A 23,475-nucleotide genomic window follows, 5' to 3' on the forward strand; every position below is an offset into this window, starting at 1 on the left:
ACCCAATTAAACACATCTTTGCAAAGGCCTCTAAAGATGGTGTTTTAAGCCTTTGCATTCTATTTTTCATAATTCACCTCATCGCCTTGTAGGTGTGTAGCTTCCCAAGGTTTTGGGAAGCCTTGTGAGGTGGCTCTAAGTATTCCAACATCTAGAGCTTCTAAATACGCCTCCATGCAGATTTTCCAATATGGAAAATCATCCCCCTCAAAGATAGGAGGAGGTCCATCCCCGTGAGACATCTTTCTCTAGGCGGTTCAGCCTAAATACGTGAGCACGAGGCTCCGATACCAATTGAAAGGATCAAGATACCCAAGAGGGGGGTGAATTGGGCTAATTCTAAATTTCTTTGCAATAATTAAGTCCTATGGTTAGCCCAATTAACCCCTTATGCCTAGAAAGTGTTTCTATTGATCTACTGCACAAAAGTTTAGCAACCTATGTTTCAATCCTACTCTAGCATGGCAATTCTATAAATGTAAATGACAAGAATTGAATTGCTCAAAGTAAATAGAGAAGGAGGAACGTGGCGATGTTTTGCCGAGGTATCAGAGAGTCGCCACTCCCCACTAGTCCTCGTTGGAGCACCCACGCAAGGGTGTAGCTCCCCCTTGATTCGCGCAAGGATCAAGTGCTCTCTATGGGTTGATTCTTTGACAGACCGTCGCGGTGAATCACCCACAACCGCTCACAACTTGAGTTAGGTCATCCACAAGCTCCGCTGGATGATCACCAAACTCCCAATCACCACCAAGCTGTCTAGGTGATGGTGATCGCCAAGAGTAACAAGCATGAACTCTCACTTGACCACGACAAGCCTAATGAGAAGGGTGGATGCACACCTTGCTACTCTTGATCTCACTAATGAGGGCTCTCTTTGGGATTCTCAAATCTCAATCACCTCACTAGGACCTTGCTCTTCTTGGCACTCTCAAAGGTGTTTCTCAGCTATAGGAATGAGCAAAAGTACTCCCACAAACGAATGGAGGAAGTATTTATAACCATGGCTAAAAAACGAACCATTATGTGCTTCTACGGGGTGACTGGATGCTCCGGTCATGTTGACAGGATGCTCCGGTTAGCTCTCCCCAAACTCTAGTGTTTAAAATGTGACGGGACATTGGACAGCGTCCGGTCAACACTGACCGGACACGTCTGGTCGTGATTTTCCCTCTCTAGAACCGTACTGGAGTTGACCGGACGCTGGGACTTAGCATCCGGTCACTTCACCTCTCAGCGTCCGGTCGCACCAGACGATATCACCTTGATCAAATGAACTGACCAGACTCTGCACCAGTGTCTGGTCACCCCAAAGCCAGCGTTCGGTCAGTATTTGACCCTCCATTCACTTCCAACTCTCGATCATATATGAATGAAGTTTGCTCTAATGGATCTAAGGACTTCTTAGGAGCTACCTAGTGCTAGATTTAGTAAGTGTGCACCACACCTAACTCACTAGACTCACCTAGGTCAAGCTACCCATCATACCCCCCTTAATAGTATGGCCAAAGGAAAAACAAAGTCCTAAACTACTTTAAGTGTCTCTTCCACTCCAATCGACACTTAGAACTAGTCCATCCTTAACCTTATCGTTCATCCTTTGAAAACCAAAATGATCTCCATCGTAGGGGCATGACCATAATGATAGCCCAATCAATCTCCATTACCATGACCTAACTTAATTGCCTCTGCAAAACACACGTTAGTCATAGTAATCACATATTGTCATTAATCATCGAAACCCAACTAGGGGCCTAGATGCTTTCAGCAACGATGTAAAGTTAGATCACTCGAGTGGCACTGGATGACCGATATTCAAATAAGTTTGCCCCTCTTGATAGTATGACCATTTATCCTAAACCCATTCAAGCACTTCTCTATACAACCTATGACCGGTGAAATGAAATGCCCTATGTTATACCTTTGCCTTGCGCATTCCATTCCAACTACTCCATTATTGATGCAACACATGCAGCAACCAATCACCAAATGATATGATCCACTTCATATCATCACGTGACCGTATTGGTTCATCGATCTTAACCTCACTTGCTTTTCACCGTTACATTCGTCCATCGGCTCCAAGTCTTGCTCAAGCTTCACCGCCACATGGCCCATCACTCCAAAGCCTCCAACTTGCCCTTCACGCTTGCAACTAGTCCATCAAGACAAGTCTTTTCTTGATCTTCTCCACCTTAGTTACATGACTCAATGCCATGTCTCATATGCAATGAGATCCTTCATCACATGTGTGAGCCTTGCAACATATCCAAGCCATCTTCACCGTCATGGCATATGTTGCTCACACACATGTACTTGTGGACTAATCACCTGTGTATCTCACATAAACACATATTAGTCCACCTAGGTTGTCACTCAATTACCAAAACCAAACAAGGACCTTTAAATCTCCCCCTTTTTGGTAATTGATGATAACTCTACAAAGATATGGAAATTAAGCTCTTTTTTATTCATGTTGCTTGCCCAAGCAATTTTACCATGTGTAAATGATTTTGGACAAGTACCACAAACCCGAATTGGTAGTATTAGCTCCCCCTACATACGTGCTAGAGTATTTGGTTTGAAGCTCGCACATATGCATAGATTGGAATTGTGGGAGAGTAATTACTACCAAATGATACTAAGGTGTATAGAGTAAACCTTTGAAGCCTGATACCAATCGGAGTTGCACCTTTAAGTTCATCCTTAGCACCATGGTTAGCTAGATATCACTTGAAAATAAAAGCACTAGATACCTCATGAGATCAACATTAAAAGCAAGGTACTAGCATTACTTGAAAAGCATGCCAAGTGTCTAGCTATCATCCTATGCATGCTAGTTTTCATTTCATCAATCAAATTCTACAACTAGCATGCATCACACAAGCATGCATATTGAATTTAAAAGTTTATGCAATGCAAGCAAGAACATGAATATGCACATATCAAATGCAGTCAATCAAAGTTCATGAGCTTGCTCCCCCTACTTGCGTGCTTCTCTTGTTCAAGAATTTTGATCCTTTCACATCCCTTCAATGTTGCTCCCCTTCTTTGTTTATGTCCATGTGCAACCTCTACATCTTTGTCTCAATCTTTCCCAAAGCTTTCATATCTTTGTACAATCTCTCCCCCTTTAGCATCAATTTCCATAAAAGATGTGCTTCTCATTGATGCAAAGGCTTGCTTTTGGGTAGATGGTTGAGGCTTGAATCTTGCATTTTTTATGGACATCACTTGATTATAGGAATGACACCACTTGTATAGCTTCTTGAGATACCACACATAGGATCTTTGACCTTAATACCAATTGGTGGGACACCTCCCCCTAAGTCATTTCATGGGTCATCCATTTGATAAACTTGAGCTATTTGTAGTGAGGGATGTATTCTTCATTTGATGATCACTTAAAGTTGAGGATCACTTGTGGAACCACCTTCTTGTATGGTTGATATCATGTGTAGAGATGTGATACCACGCATATGATTGATTTGTCAATAAAAACTATTTCTTGAACATTTGCTATTATCATGACTACCATGTGTAGGATATCACTTGTAAGTTGATCTAGGCACCACTTGTGAATTATTGATAAAATACTTGAGTCTAGATGCCACTTGAAATAATTCAAACTAGATATCCATTTTCATTGTTGTCTTGTGCTTGTACTCTTGTCATTATCATGAGCTTCTAATTTTGACTTGACTAAATTGATTTGCCTAAGCTTCCAAGTCCAGTTTGAACCAATGACAAGCTTCTTCACACCTCTTGCAGGGGTTATCTTGCCAATGTTGCACTTGTCACTTGTTAGCAATCCAAATTAAATCAAGTACTTGGGTTCACTAGCGCATGAATAAATTCATATACTAACCACTAGATCAATTAATCATTCAAGCAATAGTGGTAGGCTATGAATTTAAATCTTTCATTTGTCATGCATGATCCTATGAAGTATGAACTATATGCACTAACCGCATACTAGTAAGGGATGAAATGATCATGCATATTATAATGATACCTTTACTATCTTGGAGTAGAGGATAGTCACTAGTTTCCAATTAAGCTCTGTAATAGCAATGTGAAGTCCAATTTATAGCTTGGTGAAGACCAGTCATCATAGATAGAGTCCATTCTTCACCCATATGAAATGAGAACCACTAATGATCAAGTGCACTTTCTTATTATGGTTGGCTTACTTTATCTTTTGATCAATGCTTGCATGAGAGAACTATTTAGAATACCACTTGAATTACCATGACTAGCTCTCTTTTGGGTGCTGCTTGCTTTTCTTGATCAACTCTTTTGATTGCTTTAACTAAGCATCTCAAATGTCCCTCGGATCATCACTTCCATGTTAACCTTCCAAGTACCACACTTGGTTTACCTATACATAGGCAGCAAGCCCCTACACTAGGGAGAAGTGACCTCTCTCTAAAGAACCATCCTAGATACTCACTTGAAATGACTTTATTGATTGATCCAAGTGATGAACTTAACTTGATGAGTAACCCTGATTACTTCTTTAAGTCCTTTTCTTTCTACTTGTTTAAGTCATTTTCTTTCTACCAAATGATTTCTAATAGTCACTAGAACTTAAACTTCATATTCATCTTGAGTTTAATCTTGATCTTCCAATTTGAGTACTAAATGTGTGCAAAGTACACTCCACAATCAAATGGCCATGTACTCTTTGGTTATTATGCTTCTAGATCATCTTAAAACCAAATTTAGGTACCTCAAACACTTATAAACATATTTCCAACTTGAGAACCTTTTAATCAAAATGACTCCAAATAAATCCAATAATTATCACTTTTCTGGCAGATTCTGTACTCTTCAAAGAAAAATGCATATCTCCCAAAGTACAAATCCAAATATCACGAAATTTGGTGGAGATGTGTTTCACTAAGTTATATAGCAGCTATAAAAATTTGAGCTTCATGGGACTTCTAGATTGCTACCAGATTTTAATTCTTCGACTACTACTATATGCTAAAAATTGCTACACTATAGCTAACAAGATCCACTCCAAAACCGAAACATCTCTTATCCAATTCTCATGAAATTTGTACAAAATCTTATACTATGAGTCTAGATCATGTACACCAATTTTCATGCCAATCCAATAAGTTTTGATCACTCAAACATGGCTAAGATCATAGCTCACTAAGATTTTCGATATAGGACAGATTTCAATCACTTGAGCTATACTTCATCAAATGTGAATCAAACTTGAAATCAACTTATTTGAATACTTTCACAAGACATAAATCCATTCAATCCATTTACTAAATATCATCTTATGAATTTATCCAACACAAATCAATCCAAACTTCATTACTAAGCTATTTATCCATTCAAACATCTCATAGCAAGTAACATTGCATATTTATCCAATTCAATCAACTCATATGCACCCAAATGAAATGATCAACAAGAGATATATCGTAGTTAGCTCATGATCAATCAATTTGAAAGCTTCAACTCAAATTCTTGCAACCCATCAAATATATATATCCAATCAATTATCCATAACTTGAATATGACACTTGTATGTTGTAGCACTTTTGGACTTCACTAATTCTTGGCTTGGCATTGGAATAGGATTGCATTAAGCTTCAATACTTGGCTCAACATATAATGATCAATGTGAAATCAATTGAATCAAGCCTCCAATGCCGATAGTACCTACAAACAATCATTCACTTTTTATTGGTATCCAAACAAGTTTGGGTCCTCTCAAGTTAGGAGCAACATACTTAGGCATAGCCTTAGTATGAGTAGCGGGATGTTTTGCAATCACAACCAATGAGGTACCATTGTCATCATTTTTAAGCATATTATTATCAATAATTAAAATAGACTTAGAAATGTTACCTAGGGGACATGAATTAGCCATGTGTCCCCTTTCCTGGTATGAGTAGCATTTTCTCTTTGCTTGAGCCTTTTCTTCCTTGCTCATGTTGTGCTTCTCATTGCCTTGATTCTCCTTGTTTGCTTGAGCCTTCTTCTCAAGCTTGTTTGGGCAACCCGAAGCTAGGTGACCCAATATATCACAACTATAGCATCTCATGTGAACAATATTCTTCATTTTATCTTCTTTGTTCTTGCTCATTTGCTTTGCATCTTGATTCATCCTTGGATGCATTGCTCTTTCTCTTGCTTTTCCACCCCTTCTAGTTTTCTTCTTCTTTATCATCAAATCACCACTATCTTCATGGTTGATCTTGATTTGAGTTTAGGGCTTCTTTTCTTGCTCATCTTATGGCTCTAGTTGAGGCTTCACTTGTTGCTTCACCAATTGCTTGGTTTGGCACATAGAGGTGAGTTGACCCCATGCGCGGCACTTGAAGAATTTTACATGCTTGAGCCTATCTTCCTCTTTCATATCCTTGAGCTTCTCTTTGTTTGGGCAAGTATTTGCAAGATGTCCCACTTTATGGCACCGATAGCACATGAAATGAGAAAGCTTCTCTTTCTCTTGCTTCTTCATCTTCTTTTCTCTCTTTCTTTCGCCCTTTGTCATCTTCTTCTTGAAGCCAAGGCCACACTTATCATCATAGTTTCTTTGAGTCTTCAACATGTGCTCAAACATGACTTTTGAGTTGTAGCACCTCTCTAACTTGTTGCTCAAATTCTTCACTTCACTTTTGAGCTCATTGTTCTCATTCAAAAGGTTAGTCTGACAAGACATAGAAGTAAAACAAACATCTATTTGTGAAGAATATGGCATTTCTAATAAATCATCACAAGAGGTGGATACATGCTTCTTGCCTACATCACAAGGGTTAGCACCAATATGTGATTGATCAATTGACCCATGTGATGAGCTCTCACTAGTTTTAGTTTTTCCATTGGAAAGCTCCTTAGTGAGAAAAGCATGGTCTTGTACCAAGTTATCATGAGCAACACTAAGTTCCTCATGAGCCAATTTTAGCTCCTCATGTGAACAAGTAGTAACATAAAGTAGATGTTTTTATTGTTCACATGTGTTCTTTAGAAAAGAGTTTTCATTTTTCAATTTCTCGGTTTTAGCCATCTCTTTTTCTAAAGCTTTGATCATGCAACCATATCTATCTAGAAGCTCCTCATATGAATCAAGATCAATCACATTTGCATTAGATACCTTAGTGTCACCTTGTGACATGAAGCAATGTGATATAGTTGGAGAGCTTGAAGAAACATCACTCTCATAGCCCGAGCATGATCCATTATTATCACCATCAAGTGTGCATGGAGTAGCATCATCATTGGCATCACTTGTGGCATCATCATCAATCTTGTCAAGTGATCTTGTGGTATGATCATCATCATCATCACTTGACCATGAGGTGGAGCAATCTTCCACAATTACCGAATTGTGGCTATGCTCAACATCCTCATGTGCCTCCTTCTTGGGCTCATCATCATCATCGAAGACCGTCCCATACTTCTCATTGAGATAACTCCAAATCTCATGAGGTCTTCATGTCAATGATCTCACCAAATATGCTATCCAAAGATCTATACTTTATGTCAATAGCTTGGGTGTCGAGATCAAGGCATTTCTCTTGTGCTTGAGTTAGATTATTTTCATCCAACACATGAGAAAAGCCTACATCTATCATCCACCACATTTGAGGGTAAATAAACTTGAAATTGCATATCATCCAATTTTTCCACCATGCAAAGTGTGTGCCATCAAAAACATGTGGATAGTCAACATCTAGCCCATAAGTCGCCATCCTCTCAGGTCGGTGAAGACCACAAATAAGAGACCTAGCTCCGATACCACTTGTAGGGTCGAGATGGCAGACTAGAGGGGGTGAATAGTCCTTTCTAAAACTTAATCACGCTGGCTAACTGAAACAAGTGCGGAATTAAAACTATCGGTCTAGCCAAGACTATACCCCTCTATCTATGTTCTCTAGCACCTTGCAAAGATCCTAATTAAGCAACTAAGGTGCCAAGCTAGCTAGAGCTCACATATCCAATTCTAGGAGCAAGGTCACACAAACCTATGCCACTAGTATTTTGCACACCGGGGAGCTCCTACACAATTCTAGTAAGCAAAAGCACAAAGCTCCTAAGTTCACTAGCAATGCTCAATAACAAGGAAACCAATGCCAAATTAGAGAGCGTAAATATTTAGCTACACAAACTAAGCAATGTGACTAACAAGGTTACACAAACCAAATTAACCATGCAAGGGGGCTACTTCTATGCTGCACAAGCAAGAAGGTAACTAGTGAGCTACACAAGCTAACTAATTACAAGAGCAACTACACAAGCACAATATATATGAAAGTAATTACAAGCTTATGTAAGGGGATTGCAAACCAATGGGAAGAACAATGTTGACACGGTGATTTTCTCCCGAGATTCACGTGCTTACCAACACGCTACATCCCCGTTGTGTCGACCGCTCATTTGGTGGTTCAGTGGCTAATTGGCATCACCCACCAAGCCCGCAAGTCGGGCACCAAAAGGACCTACCCCAAAAGTGAGGGTAGCTCAATGACACGCTCAATTAGAGTTGCTCTTCATGGCTCCCGCGTGGCGAGCACAATGCCCCTCACAAAGCTATTCTTCGGAGCACCACACAAGCATCTTGTGGGCTTTCGACGGAGACCACCACCAAGCCATCTAGGAGGTGGCAACCTCCAAGAGTAACAAGCACCACCAGCTTGCAAGATGACCACCTTGTGCCACTCGATGCAACCTCATGATTTAATCGCACTAGAATCGCTCACTCACTCGATCGGATGAACACTATCAAGCTCAAGTGAGTTAGAGGGCTCCCAAGCACTACCACATAAGCCACCAAGGCTCTAGTGTGCTGAGCAACCGGCCAAAGGCTGGCCAACACTTCTATTTATAGCCCCATGGGCTAAAATAGCCGTTACCCCTTCACTGGGCAGATTTCGGGACGACCGGACGCACAGGTCGTGTGCACCGGACGCGTCTAGTCGCTGTGTCCGGTCCCTGCTTGATAGCCACGTGTCCCATTCCAATGAAGTAGCCATTGCCGCCCAATGGCCCTCTCTAACACGCTCTGACATGACACGTTAGACGCACTACAGCAAAGTAATCGGACGCAGGAGGGGCAGCATTCGATCGAGTCTAGAGAGCTTCTAGAGCCGCTCAACTATGATCGGACACATCCGGTGTGGCTGACCAGACACGTCCCTACGTTCGCTCCTCTCTAGACCAACACCCGTGCCTCACATCACCTTGACCTGACACTAAACAGTGATTGCTTAGCGTCCGGTCACTGCTATGAGCCAGAGTCCGGTCACCTCGGCAACTCTGTCTACGCCTGGCTAGAATACCAGACGCGTCCGGTATCGATATCAGACGTGTTCGGCCACATCGGGAATACTGCCACCTGGGTCAGATACCGGACATGTTTGGTCACCCCGTGACCAGCGCATTCAACTCATTTTCTTCACCAACTTCTTCTCCTTTGCAAATGTGCCAACACCACCAAGTGTACAACACCTTGTGCGCGTGTGTTAGCTTTTCACAAACATTTTTCAAGGAGTTAACCACTCAACTTGCCACGCCACTCGATCCTAGCAATGATACAAAGTTAGATCACTCGAGTGGCACTAGATGACCGATATGCAAATAAGTTTGCCCCTCTTGATAGTACGGCCATTTATCCTAAATCCGGTCAAGCACTTCTCTACACAACCTATGACCGGTGAAATGAAATACCCTAGGTTATACCTTTGCCTTGCACATTCCATTCCAACTACTCCATTGTTGATGCAACACATGCACCAACCAATCACCAAATGATATGATCCACTTCATATCATCATGTGACCGTATTGGTTCATCGATCTTGACCTCACTTGCTTTTCACCATTGCCTTCATCTATCGGCTCCAAGTCTTGCTCAAGCTTCACCGCCACATGGCCCATCGCTCCAAAGCCTCCAACTTGCCCTTCATGCTTGCAACCGGTCCATCAAGACAAGTCTTGTCTTGATCTTCTCCACCTTAGTTACATGACTCAATATCATGTCTCATATGCAATGAGCTCCTTCATCACATGTGTGAGCCTTGCAGCATATCCAAGCCATCTTCACCGTCATGGCCTATGTTGCTCACACATATGTACTTGTGGACTAATCATCTATGTATCTCACATAAATACATATTAGTCCATCTAGGTTGTCACTCAATTACCAAAACCAAATAAGGACCTTTCATCAAGGCCTTGCACGAATGCAACTGAACTACGCTTCGTATACATCCATCCATGATCCATATGTGTACAGTAAAGGCAGATCTTATAGCATGAAGAAATAAAAAATGAACGCGGAGGTCCCATTGAGCAATAACATCGATAACGCGATAAAAAGCACAATAGCAGGAATCAAGTAATTGAATCTATGAATAAAATTTTGCGGACCTCGGATCAGTTAAGTGATGACCCGGCTTCAATTCGGACACAACCTTTAATGGATATAGGGGGAACTAGCAATGGTCGAGGAAAGGGGAATAATGGGATTTGCTTTGGGTATGGCTATGGCAGCGAACGGCTTTAAGTAAGGCAACCTACGCCATTGACCACAGTAGTGGAAATTAGCCTTTACCACCGCCTAGTTATGTAGTCTGGTGGCGAAATACTCTTTACCATCGGCTTTCAGCATTAGAAAGAATGGATACCACACCAAACACCATTATATCAGGCATAGGGGCCATACAGAAGTGTGAGTAGCATGGCCCGTCAAGCACTGCTCCATTACGACCCTGTTTGGACCAGTTTTGAATTCTTAAAAACTGGCTTGTTTGGATCCCACCCAATTTACAAAGCCAGATTCTTAAAAACTACCAAAAACTAGAGGGATCCAAACAGGGTGTAACACCCTCGGTGTTACACCTTAATCAAAATACTAAACCATGTCATGAGCATCATGTTTATGTATTATTACATGTGGTAAATGATAAATTAAATTTTATTGTACTAATTCTCAAATTGAGCTCTAATTTATTCCTTGTCCAAGTTGTCCTTCCAGCACATCATCTCTCTCCACGTGAGAGCTCCATAGCCACAAAGTCAAATGATAAATTATTGTCATTCACTAATTATTAGCATACCACTTGGCAAGATTTATATCTCCATCAATCTCATGACGCGCTGCTGTCATCTCTCGTTGTTCTAATTATCCCGCCTTTACTTCGCTTGCTAATCACCTTGCAAAATTATCAGTGCACGACGTGCTACCACTGCCATAGTGTGTCGCACACGCTATGCATTAATCTCACTCACAAGTTCGACCGACGCGCTACCATTGCTAAGCTCCCTGGTGTCTCTCATCTTGCATTGCCTCTGCACATCGATCACCATAGGAGGCACTTCATTCAATTCCAAGGTAGTTAGCCTATAAGAATTCCTTCATCCTCCTTCTCTATTATTTTCTTGACCCGCGGTCTCATCTAGTATTTCTAGACCCACAGTCATGTGCAAGTCAACAAGTCCAATAGCATGATTATCCTTCTCCAATAATATCATTTTCTTCATCTCTAGAGCTCATTTGAATTTATTTATTGATTGTGAAATAAATTTTGTTAGATTCCTAAATTCATGATCTATCTATTAGTGTAATTAGTTCGTATAGTTCAGTGATACCTTTAGGGTTACTTAATTATTTTGAAATGCTTATTATGGTTATTTAGAGAATGAATTTTTATGATGCATGGTAGCTAGTGCACCTTGTTTTATTATATATATAGTAAATTGATATTAACAATAAGGATGCCTTTAGTTGCTAAGATAATACATGAAATGTTTCATACTTGTTTAGTGGGAATAATAGGTAACTTTGCGTATTAGTCATTAGAGTTAGCTTAGTAGCTTGGTAGATGTATTCTTATTTTAAGAGTTGCGGTTGCCTATATATTAATTATTGCATCATCATCACTGCATGCATATAGAGGACGAGCCACTAGAGATCGTGACCTTCGGCGAGCAGGAGTACGACGAAGTCATCGAAGAGTACGAGGAGATCCTCATGCAGGAGGATGTTCCGGAGCCACCCGTCACTAACTTTGCTGACACCGCACCTGCCCAAGGCAAGCCCCGGTGCATAACCCCTATTTTTAAATGATCACTGAATATATTTATATGATACGCATTTACATTATAGGCATTTTATGGAAGCTACATGCATAAATATATCCACCATGAGTCCTACTAGTACAGGTCGAGTAGCTGCTATGCTCAGGATGTCGGTAGCGTGAGTAACCTGTCGTTACTCACAAATAGGTGATTAAACTATGATATCATGATGAAATAATGGAAAGGAAAATGGTGACCGGATAGGGATGTGGATTTGGTACTGGTGGGTGTGAGGGGTTGTGTCCTGCGGCCAACAGGGCATAGCCCGATTACACTTTTTCCCTGTCTGTGTCGATTAAGGACCGGTCATTGCATATGACTCTAGGCAAGTCATAGATTATTGTCCCAAGCACATACTTGGGTATGGGCGTAGGGAAGTCTTGCTGCTCTCTTATTGTGGATCCGGCTCTTTCTGGACCGACTGATGGGAAGAGGAGGTGGTGGAGGTCCTTGCACCGCACTGAGTCCAGGACTCAGAGGCGAGGGCTTGGAGTCCAAGTTTGGACGGGGACCTAGACACCTGGGACAGGAGAGTGGTGGGTTAGTCCTGCTTGTGCCTAGGGTACAAGTGGGGCGTGTGTCTTCGGGGCACCCAGCTAGGCACATTGATTCACGAATCGCCAGGTTATCCGGTACGGCTTGTCTGCGGTTTAGCACCGTAGTAAGAACTGGAAGTGGAAAAAGAGAAGGAACAGTATCGATTGCTCAACTCTTGCTTGAAAGTAGAACAGGTGCTTATATAGATTGACTAGATGAAAACTTAATATGGCTGATGATAATAATGTATCAATAAGGACTCACTATTAGTATTGCTTTTTGCTAAAAGAGAACCAGCAAACTATAAAGCCTAGCATATTCCTTGGAGTCAGGAAAGTATTCCCACTATCGGATAAGTCTTGCGAGTACATTGTGTACTCAGGGTTTATTTACCCCTGTTGCAGGTGACGCTTGAGGAGTTCCTTGTGTGGAGGATCCATCTGGTGGGCTCAGACGGAATCCTTGTTATCTTATCGCTAGATGTTATCTTTTAATATTCTGCTGTTTATCATTTCGCACTCTGTATTTGGTATTGTAATAATGTACTTTTCAAGAAACTCTAATGTATGAGATAGACTTGTGTTGTAACTCGTTTTCATTATTGGATCCTTGGGAAAAATATGGATCTTTTGGGTTCTCCCTTGGGGTATGCCCGACGGACACCGCTCGCTGTAGTTACTTTCGGGGTGCTTAGTGTCTGATGGAAGACAAGCGCCTTCGTAAGTACGCTATTTTGGGTGGTTCTACCATAGTTGGTATCAGAGCCAATAATGGTCACGAGTTTCTCACTCTTTTACAAAACTAAAAGTGGACCAACAAAAGTTTTGCGAAAAGTAGGATGCGATTAAGTTAAGTATAAGCCCTAGCTATATGGTATATCTAGGATAGCAGCACTGGTTTTATCTAATCAGTTTCTGTAGGTACACTAACTTACATGACGTAAGAAATCGCTTAGTATATGGAAAGTGAGTGTGCGATGTACCAAAAATTTTACAAACGCCGCTATATTCTGGCTTGAGTGAACGTATAGGTCGAAGCATGCATCATATAATAGCATCTTACTTGAACTAGGAATCCCCCTTCATGTATAATGAAAGTAGTAAATTGGTAGGACTAACTTAATGAATGCCTTAAAAAATGTGCTGCCATTTCTTTAATCCCTGGATCCTGATCAGGAAGGTGTCCTAATGGATGGTTTGTCTCTCTTACTAGATGAATCTAAGGTCTGGACGTGGGAGCACCAGTTCAGGAGCGGCCAACTGAGGGCCATGGTGACAGTGCTCGGGCTTTTGAGCGTGACAACGAGGGAGCTCAGGAGGTTCCACCCTTGGTTCCTCAGCCTTTTCCGCCACCGCCTCTGTCGCTGTCCATCATGGAGGTCATGGTGGAGTTGTTGGCTGCTCGTCAGGAGTCAACCGCTGCTCGTCAGGAGACAACTCGTGCCATGGAGATTATGGCATAGGCCGTCGCAGGTCTTGCCTGTGGAGGCCCTAGAGGTAACGGTGGGAATGGGGGTGGTGCTCATCGTCCTGAGGGATAGTCCTCTTACCAGGACTTCCTCAAGACCCACCCACCCATGTTCACACTATCGGACGATCCGTTGGAGGCGGAGCACTAGCTTCGCACGTAGGAGCAGAAGTTTCGGCTACTCGGAGTGGCCAACGAGCAGAAGATGCACTTTGCGTCCTAGCTGCTTTTGGGGTCCGCAGGTGCCTAGTGGGAGACTTTCCAGGCCATGGAGCTGCCAGATCACCCGATGATGTGGCAGGAGTTCTCCACCGCCTTCCATGAGTTCTTCATACCTACTGGTGTTATCCACCAGAAGGTGACCGAGTTCATGGAGCTACGTCAGGGGAGCAGGATGGTAATGGAGTATGTGACCCAGTTTAACCACTTGGCTCAGTATGCTGGTAGTTAGGTGGACACGGATGACAAGAAGAGGGATCGCTTCTTTCGCGGTCTCACTCCTGCTCTTCAGGAGAAACTGTACCTAGGGAACTATCTGACCTTTGGGGCTCTAATGAACGCCGCCATTCCTCTTGAGGGTTTTCAGCGGGCATCCTAGGCGGATTGGAAGCGGAAGCGGGTGGTAGCTGGATCCTCAAGCCATCCCCATACTCAGAAGGTGTAGATTGTTAGGCGGGGGCCCTATCAACCATCCGGCGGGCCTCCGTACTGGTCACCCCAGCAGACATCATAGACTTCTGCTACTCAGTACAAGGCACCTCAGCAGCAGGTGTAGCCCTAGTAGACTCAGGGATAGCAGGTCCCACCTCGTCAAGGATTCGAGAACAAGCCTGGTGCTTGTTTCAAGTGTGGCAAGGATGGCCACTATGCCAGGGAGTGTCCTCAGCAGCAGACAGCTTAGCCGTCTCAGCTGTCTGCAAATTCCAGGCTGATTAAGAGGACTTTCATCAAGAGGAAGGTGCCCAGCAGATCTAGTCAGGTGCACTTCATGGATGCTCAGCAAGCTATGCATCAGGAGACAGTTATGGCTGGTATGTTTACCATTGAATCCCATCCAGCTTTGGTGTTGTTTGATTCTGGCGCATCGCATTCCTTTATGAGCATGGGTTTGTAGAGCGGCACAACTTATCACTATTGGCTATATCGTATGCCTATAAGATCCGTACTGTGGGTTCTCAGATGTTCATCAATACCCGCACAGATACAGTAAGTTTGGTATTAGCCACCCACGCTTACCGTCTATAGTTCATGATAATGCCTAGGCAAGGCATTGATGTTATTCTTAGAATGAACTGGTTGCGGGTGTATGGGGTAGTATTGGATATGAAGAGAAGAAGTGTAGAGTTATGGCTTCCATTTTCTGAGGATAGGATGTCTCTCATCATACCCTCAGAACCGGTCTTACCTGTTGCTGCCCATGCTGAAGCCATTCCTGATCTTACCTCCATTCTAGTAGTATGTGAGTTTCTAGATATTTTCCCTGAAGATCTTCCTGGATTGCCACCGGACCGTGAGGTAGAATTCTCCATTGAGCTTGAGCCTGGTACTGCTCCTATCTCCAGGCGTCCATACCGCATGGCTCTGAGAGAACTGGCAGAAATGAAGAAGCAACTGGAGGAGTTGATGGACAAGGGTTTCATCTGCCCAAGTTCTTCACCATGGGGTTGTCCAACGATTTTCGTGAAGAAGAAGGATGGTACTCTGCGGATGTGTGTGGATTACCGCCCCCTCAATGTGGTAACAGTTAAGAACAAGTATCCTTTGCCCCGCATAGATACTTTGTTTGATTAGTTAGCTGGTGCCAAGGTGTTCTCGAAGATATATCTCCAATCGGGCTACCATCAGATCAAGATCAAGCCACAGGATATACCAAGGACAGCTTTCTCTACTAGGTATGGGTTGTATGAGTACCTAGTGATGTCTTTCGGTCTCACCAATGCCCTGGCTTTCTTCATGTACCTAATGAACTCAGTCTTCATGCCGGAGTTGGATAAGTTTGTGGTAGTGTTCATTGATGACATTTTGATCTACTCCAAGAATGATGAAGAGCATACCTGTCACCTCCGGATAGTCCTGACTCGACTTAGAGAGCACCAGCTGTATGCTAAAATCAGTAAGTGCGAGTTTTGGCTAGATCGAGTGCAGTTTTTGGGACATGTGTTGACACCTGAGGGCGTTTCTGTAGATCCTAGCAAGGTGCAAGATGTGTTAGATTGGAAGTCTCCTAGGTCTGTGCACCAGATCTGTCAGTTCCTTGGGCTAGCTGGATACTATCGACGTTTCATCCCCAATTTCTCCAAGATAGCCCAACCCATGACTAAGCTGCTCTAGAAAGAAGCTAAGTTTGTTTGGGGTCCAGCTTGTAAAGAAGCTTTTCAGTCCCTGAAGACTTTTCTGACCACTGCTCCTGTATTGGCTCAACCTGATATTGAGAGGCCCTTTGATGTTTACTGTGATGCCTCGAAGATGGGATTGGGGTGTGTGCTTATGCAAGAGGGGCATGTGATAGCTTATGCTTTGCGCCAACTGAAGAAGCACGAGGTGAACTACCCTACCCATGATTTAGAGCTAGCTATTATAGTTCACTCTCTAAAGATTTGGAGGCATTATTTGTTGGGCAACAAAGTGCATATCTTCACTGACCACAAGAGCCTTAAGTATATTTTCACTTAGTCTGAGTTGAACATGAGGCAAAGGAGATGGTTAGAGTTGATCAAGGATTATAATTTGGAAGTTCACTATCATCCAGGAAAAGCCAATGTGGTAGCTGATGCCTTAAGTCATAAGTCGCATCAGGTTGAGGATATACCCTTGTCACTTCACCACACAGAGGTGCTAGCTTAGATTGCTTTGACCTCAGAGCTGCTGGAGCAAATTATTCGGGAACAAAAGGAAGACCCCGAAGAGATTCCTCACATCAAGAAGTTGCTAGCTGAAGGACGTGGACCTCATTTTAGCATTGATGAGCTGGGAGTTGTGAGATACAAGGATAGGCTGGTGGTTCCATCCAATGAAGAGCTGAAAAGAAAGATTTTAAAAGAAGCCCATCATTCCAAGCTGTCTATCCACCCTGGTAGCAACAAGATGTACCATGATCTACACCAACTGTACTAGTGGTCTTACATGAAGCAAGATATCACCCAGTTCGTTGCAGAGTGTGACACTTGTGGTAGAGTCAAGGCAGATCATATGCGTACTCCTGGATATCTACAGCCCTTGCCCATTCTTATTTAGAAATGGGAGGATATTTCCCTGGATTTCATTGTGGGTTTACCCCGCACCTCCTCGGGCTTTGATTCTATTTGGGTCATTGTGGACCGTCTCACCAAGTCTGCCCACTTCCTTTCGGTGGACACTAGATACAATGCCAAGAAGTATGCGGAGTTATACTTTGATCGGATTGTGACCCTACATGGAGTTCCTCTCACCATCATCTCTGATAGAGGGTCAGTTTTTGTCTCTTGTTTCTGGGAGAAACTCCAGGAGTGTTTGGGTACTTGTCTTCTCAGAAGCTCAGCATACCATCCCCAGACTAATGGTCAAACTGAAAGGGTGAACTAGGTGCTCGAGGATATGCTGCGGGCTTGTACCATCTCTTTTCCTGAGAAGTGTGATCAGTGTTTGAAGCTGGCTGAATTTTCTTATAATAACAACTATCAGGAGAGTATTCGTATGGCACCATTTGAAGCTTTATATGGACAGAAGTGTAGGATGCCACTAAACTAGGTTGAGGTAGGAGACCGTGGGTACTTCAGGTCGAATTTCATAAAGGAGGCTCGAGAGAAAGTAAATATAATTCATGAACACTTGAAGTCAGCTCAGAGTCGATAGAAGGCTTACGCAGACAAACGAAGAAGACCTTTGGAATTTGCAGCTGGAGATTATGTGTATCTCAAGGTATCTCCTTTGAGAGGGGTACATCGGTTTGGTGTCCATGGCAAGTTAGCCCCTCGGTATGTGGGTCCATACAAGGTGTTGCCGCAGTGTGGTTCCATTGCTTATCGTCTCCAACTCCCTGAAATTCTCTCGGCAGTTCACAGTGTATTTCACGTCTCACAACTGAAGAAATACCTACGAGTTCCTAAAGAATCTATAAAAATAGAAGGACTCCCACTCCAACCTGATCTATCTTATGTGGAGCATCCTATAAAAATTTTGGATGAGAAGGAGAGAGTGACCAGGAACAGGGTGATAAAGTTTTACAAGGTACAATGGCAAAACCATTCAGAGGACGAAGCCATCTGGGAGCAAGAGAGCTACTTATCAAAGCATTACCCCCATCTCCTCTCTGGTTCTGATAGTTAGTTGCTGCATCAAAATGTATTTCCTACCTTCTTCTCACACTAGGCACATGAAATCTCGGGTCGAGATTTTGTTTTAGGGGGGTAGATTTGTAACACCCTCGGTGTTATGTCTTAATCAAAATACTAAACCCTGTCATGGGCATCATGTTTATGTATTATTGCATGTGGTAAATGATAAATTAAATTTTATTGTACTAATTCTCAAATTGAGCTCTAATTTATTCCTTGTCCAAGTTGTCCTTCCAGCACATCATCTCTCTCCACGTGAGAGCTCCATAGCCACAAAGTCAAATGATAAATTATTGTCATTCACTAATTATTAGCATACCACTTGGCAAGATTTATATCTCCATCAATCTCGTGACGCGCCACTGTCATCTCTCGTTGTTCTAATTATCTCACCTTTACTTCGCTTGCTAATCACCTTGCAAAATTATCAGTGCACGATGCGCTACCACTGCCATAATGTGTCGCACACGCTACGCATTAATCTCACTCACAAGTTCGACCGGTGAGCATGCCGCTCGCTCACTACTCTGCAAACACGGTGCACGCACCCTTTCCTCATGCAGCACTGTAGCAGTAGGAGTTTCAACATGTCAGAATGGTACCAGAGTAGATTTTCAACACGACAGAACTATAGCAGCGCAGAAGCTACTGTTCATGCGTGGAAAACACCATAGCTCCAAAGAAAACACTATAGCACCATGGAAAACACTGTTTACCCGAGCAAACACGTCGTTCCCGTGGCGTTTTATTACCTTTAAGCAAGCTAGTTAGCCACTAATCTTACGACGCGTCGCTGTCGCGCCTTTGCTTCTCCATTTCTTACGTCTCCTGTCTTTAAAAGGGACACGCGGAGCCGCCGAGCCATCTCGCTCCGCTGCTCACTTGTTTCTTTCTCTCAAATCAAGTTCTTCTATTCTTGCCCAAGAGAGCTGCGTCTATCGATTTCTCCCCGAGCTATAATCAGCTGAGGTAGCTAGTTTACAATTGATCTTCTTATTCTCTAATGTTTCCTTGACATGTGGTCTCCTCCTTCATTAATTCCTTAACCTGCATGAATGAACCAGCACCCCACCGCCAAGCACGTTCAGCCCAAAGCCCACTCCAGTCCTGACGTGCTCGTAAGTCCAAGACCACTCAAAGTTCATCCTTGAATTAATTCTCTTATGACCAAAGACTACACCACCGCACACGGCACGGAGCCAGAGGACAACCCTGCCAACTCGTTTCGTGCTTCCAGACTACCTAGCTTGTCATGACCACCCACAACCAGTGCTATATATGGTTCTGCTCCGCTCCACGCAGGGCAAGCAATTGCTAAGCTCCCTGGTGTCTCTCATCTTGCATTGCCTCCGCACATCGATCACCATAGGAGGCACTTCATTCAATTCCGAGGTAGTTCGTCTATAAGAATTCCTTCATCCTCCTTCTCTATTATTTTCTTGACCCGCGGTCTCATCTAGTATTTCTAGACCCACAGTCATGTGCAAGTCAACAAGTCCAATAGCATGATTATCCTTCTCCAATAATATCATTTTCTTCATCTCTAGAGCTCATTTGAATTTATTTATTGATTGTGAAATAAATTTTGTTAGATTCCTAAATTCATGATCTATCTATTAGTGTAATTAGTTCATATAGTTCAGTGATACCTTTAGGGTTACTTTATTATTTTGAAATGCTTATTATGGTTATTTAGAGAATGAATTTTTATGATGCATGGTAGCTAGTGCACCTTGTTTTATTATATATATAGTAAATTGATATTAACAATAAGGATGCCTTTAGTTGCTAAGATAATACATGAAATGTTTCATACTTATTTAGTGGGAATAATAGGTAACTTTGCGTATTAGTCATTAGAGTTAGCTTAGTAGCTTGGTAGATGTATTCTTATTTTAAGAGTTGTGGATGCCTATATATTAATTATTGCATCATCATCACTGCATGCATATAGAGGACGAGCCACTGGAGATCATGACCTTCGGCAAGCAGGAGTACGATGAAGTCGTCGAAGAGTACGAGGAGATCCTCGTGTAGGAGGACGTTCCGGAGCCACCCGTCACTGACTTTGCTGACACCGCGCCTGCCCAAGGCAAGCCCCGGTGCATAACCCCTATTTTTAAATGATCACTGAATATATTTATATGATATGCATTTACGTTACAAGCATTTTATGGAAGCTACATGCATAAATATATCCACCATGAGTCCTACTAGTACAGGTCGAGTAGCTGCTATGCTCAGGATGTCGGTAGCGTGAGTAACCTGTCGTTACTCGCAAATATGTGATTAAACTATGATATCATGATGAAATAATGGAAAGGAAAATGGTGACCGGACTAGGGATGTGGATTTGGTACTGGTGGGTGTGAGGGGTTGTGTCTTGCGGCCAATAGGGCATAGCCCAGTTATACTTTTTCCCTGTCTGTATCGATTAAGGACCGGTCGTTGCATATGACTCTAGGCAAGTCATAGATTATTGTCCCGAGCACATACTTGGGTATGGGCGCAAGGAAGGCTTGCTGCTCTCTTGTCGCGGATCCGGCTCTTTCTGGACCGACTGATGGGAAGAGGAGGTGGAGGAGGTCCTTGCACCGCACTGAGTCCGGGACTCAGAGGCGGGGGCTTGGAGTCCAAGTTTGGACGGGGACCTGGACACCCAGGACAGGAGAGTGGTGGGTTAGTCCTGCTTGTGCCTAGGGTACAAGCGGGGCGTGTGTCTTCGGGGCACCCAGCTGGGCACATTGATTCGCGAATCGCCGGGTTATCCGGTACGGCTTGTCTGCGGTTTAGCACCGTAGTAAGAACTGGAAGTGGAAAAAGAGAAGGAACAGTATCGATTGCTCAACTCTTGCTTGAAAGTAGAACATGTGCTTATATAGATTGACTAGATGAAAACTTAATACGGCTGATGATAATAATGTATCAATAAGGACTCACTATTAGTATTGCTTTTTGCTAAAAGAGAACCAGCAAACCATAAAGCCTAGCATATTCCTTGGAGTCGGGAAAGTATTCCCACTATCGGATAAGTTTTGCGAGTACATTGTGTACTCAGGGTTTATTTACCCCTGTTGCAGGTGACGCTTAAGGAGTTCCTTGTGTGGAGGATCCATCTGGTGGGCTCAGACGGAATCCTCGTTATCTTATCGCTAGATGTTATCTTTTAATATTCCGCTGTTTATTATTCCGCACTCTGTATTTGGTATTGTAATAATGTACTTTTCAAGAAACTCTAATGTATGAGATAGACTTGTGTTGTAACTCGTTTTCAATATTGGATCCTTGGGAAAAATGTGGATCTTTCGGGTTCTCCCTTGGGGTGTGCCCGACGGACACCGCTCGCTGTAGTTACTTTCGGGGTGCTTAGTGTCTGATGGAAGACAAGCGCCTTCGTAAGTACGCTATTTCGGGTGGTTCTGCCACACAGGGCCACCAAAAACATTGGTCCAGCGACATGACATAGCACTAGGAGCGATGACAACAAAAGAAAGAAGCATTGGTCGGACTAGAATTTTTGTTTATTACTTTATAAAATATATAGATACATTTCCAACGAGTGGTTGTACTCAGCTCATCCACAAAGATGATACACCTAAAAGTAATCCTCTCAAAGCGAGGATGATGGTCGCCTTGGTCGCTTCGGAGGAGGCCCGTCATCATTCGTCGATGTCATCATCCTCGGGCTCATCGTCGTCCTCCTCCTCGGTGTCGGAGCTCCTGTTAGGAATCAAATCAGGATCCATGTACTCCATGGAGGCCTCCTCAGACGATGAGTGTTGATGGACCTCGTCCTCATCGGAGGATGAGTCGTAGCTGAGAATCTTGGAAAAACCATCCGTCGACATGGTTCTAGCTAGTTTGATGGAAGAATGGGATGAACATGGAAGAGGGGTGGTTTCAGAGGGTAGCGGCCTTAAAGAATTGTAGAGCGGGTCAGGGGGGTTTGGTAGTTGGGGATTGGGACACACTCTTGTTTACTCACCTTCAATATTTACCGCAGGTACACCAAATAGTCGTGTAGGTGTGACGATGACAACGCGTATCTCAGTCGGCTCGGCGTTCCAAACACGGTGGAATTCAACCCCACTACCACCACCGTATCGATGGTTTTCAACTGTCGATTTCATTCCTTGCGAGGCCTCCCTATCGATCCAACCGACGGTGAAAGTATCATATGGATGCTTATATTGCTACGATGGTGAAAATGGCGATAACGAAAGATTAACCTATAGGAGTGTAGTATTATCAAAATAGAATCGCACGAATCTAACTTGTGTTGTACCTAGCTGACAGCCCATCCACGGGCAGCAATGGCAGGGCCACCATCACCATCCTGGCCTGCAAGGTTGCCGCCGTGTGGAGACCGAGGTGATGGGCGTGGCCCCGTGCTGCCACCAAAATTGGAGAGCTAGCTAGCACAAGCATAGCAACAGGAACAGGTTGACGTGTCCGAACGCCAACCATGGGAGGAACGGAACACCACGACATGGAATGTAGCAGTAGTATGTCTGTTGACAAGTCGGCCTTGAGCATCATCGGCCCTATTGTTTCGTTGAAATTTCGCTTACGCGATTTGGTGTGATATGAAAATATTATTAGTTACTGTTAAAATAGTGCTGCAGTGCGTTTATCTGGACGTTACATACGTTTTACATATACGTTGTAAGTGTTTTGTCTAGATATTATATATATCAGCAATGGTTTTCAAGTGCTTTTTAGGTACTTTTGCAAGTATTTTAGAAGCATATTTCAAATGTTCCACCTATTTTTTTTTATGTTACACATGTTGCACCTAAATATTTCAAAAGTAAATCGGACGAGTACAGTGGATCTCCCTTTGGTCGGTGCAGATCAGAATTCCACGGTGCTTCTCGCCTCCGCAGGGGTTAGTGGCGGCGGGCAGACCACGCCACTGCAGCCGTGATCGACATAACGAGGATTGTATGTGGCAAGAGCTACCCAGGACCAGGTATCTAAAAATAAGACTTTAAGCCGAGTTGTCTGGAGGTTGAAGTAGTCCCCTGGACATTTCCCTGGATCCGTCCTAT

The sequence above is a fragment of the Miscanthus floridulus genome, chromosome 4 (genome assembly GCF_019320115.1).
Source record: "Miscanthus floridulus cultivar M001 chromosome 4, ASM1932011v1, whole genome shotgun sequence".
In the NCBI taxonomy this organism is placed as follows: Eukaryota; Viridiplantae; Streptophyta; class Magnoliopsida; order Poales; family Poaceae; genus Miscanthus; species Miscanthus floridulus.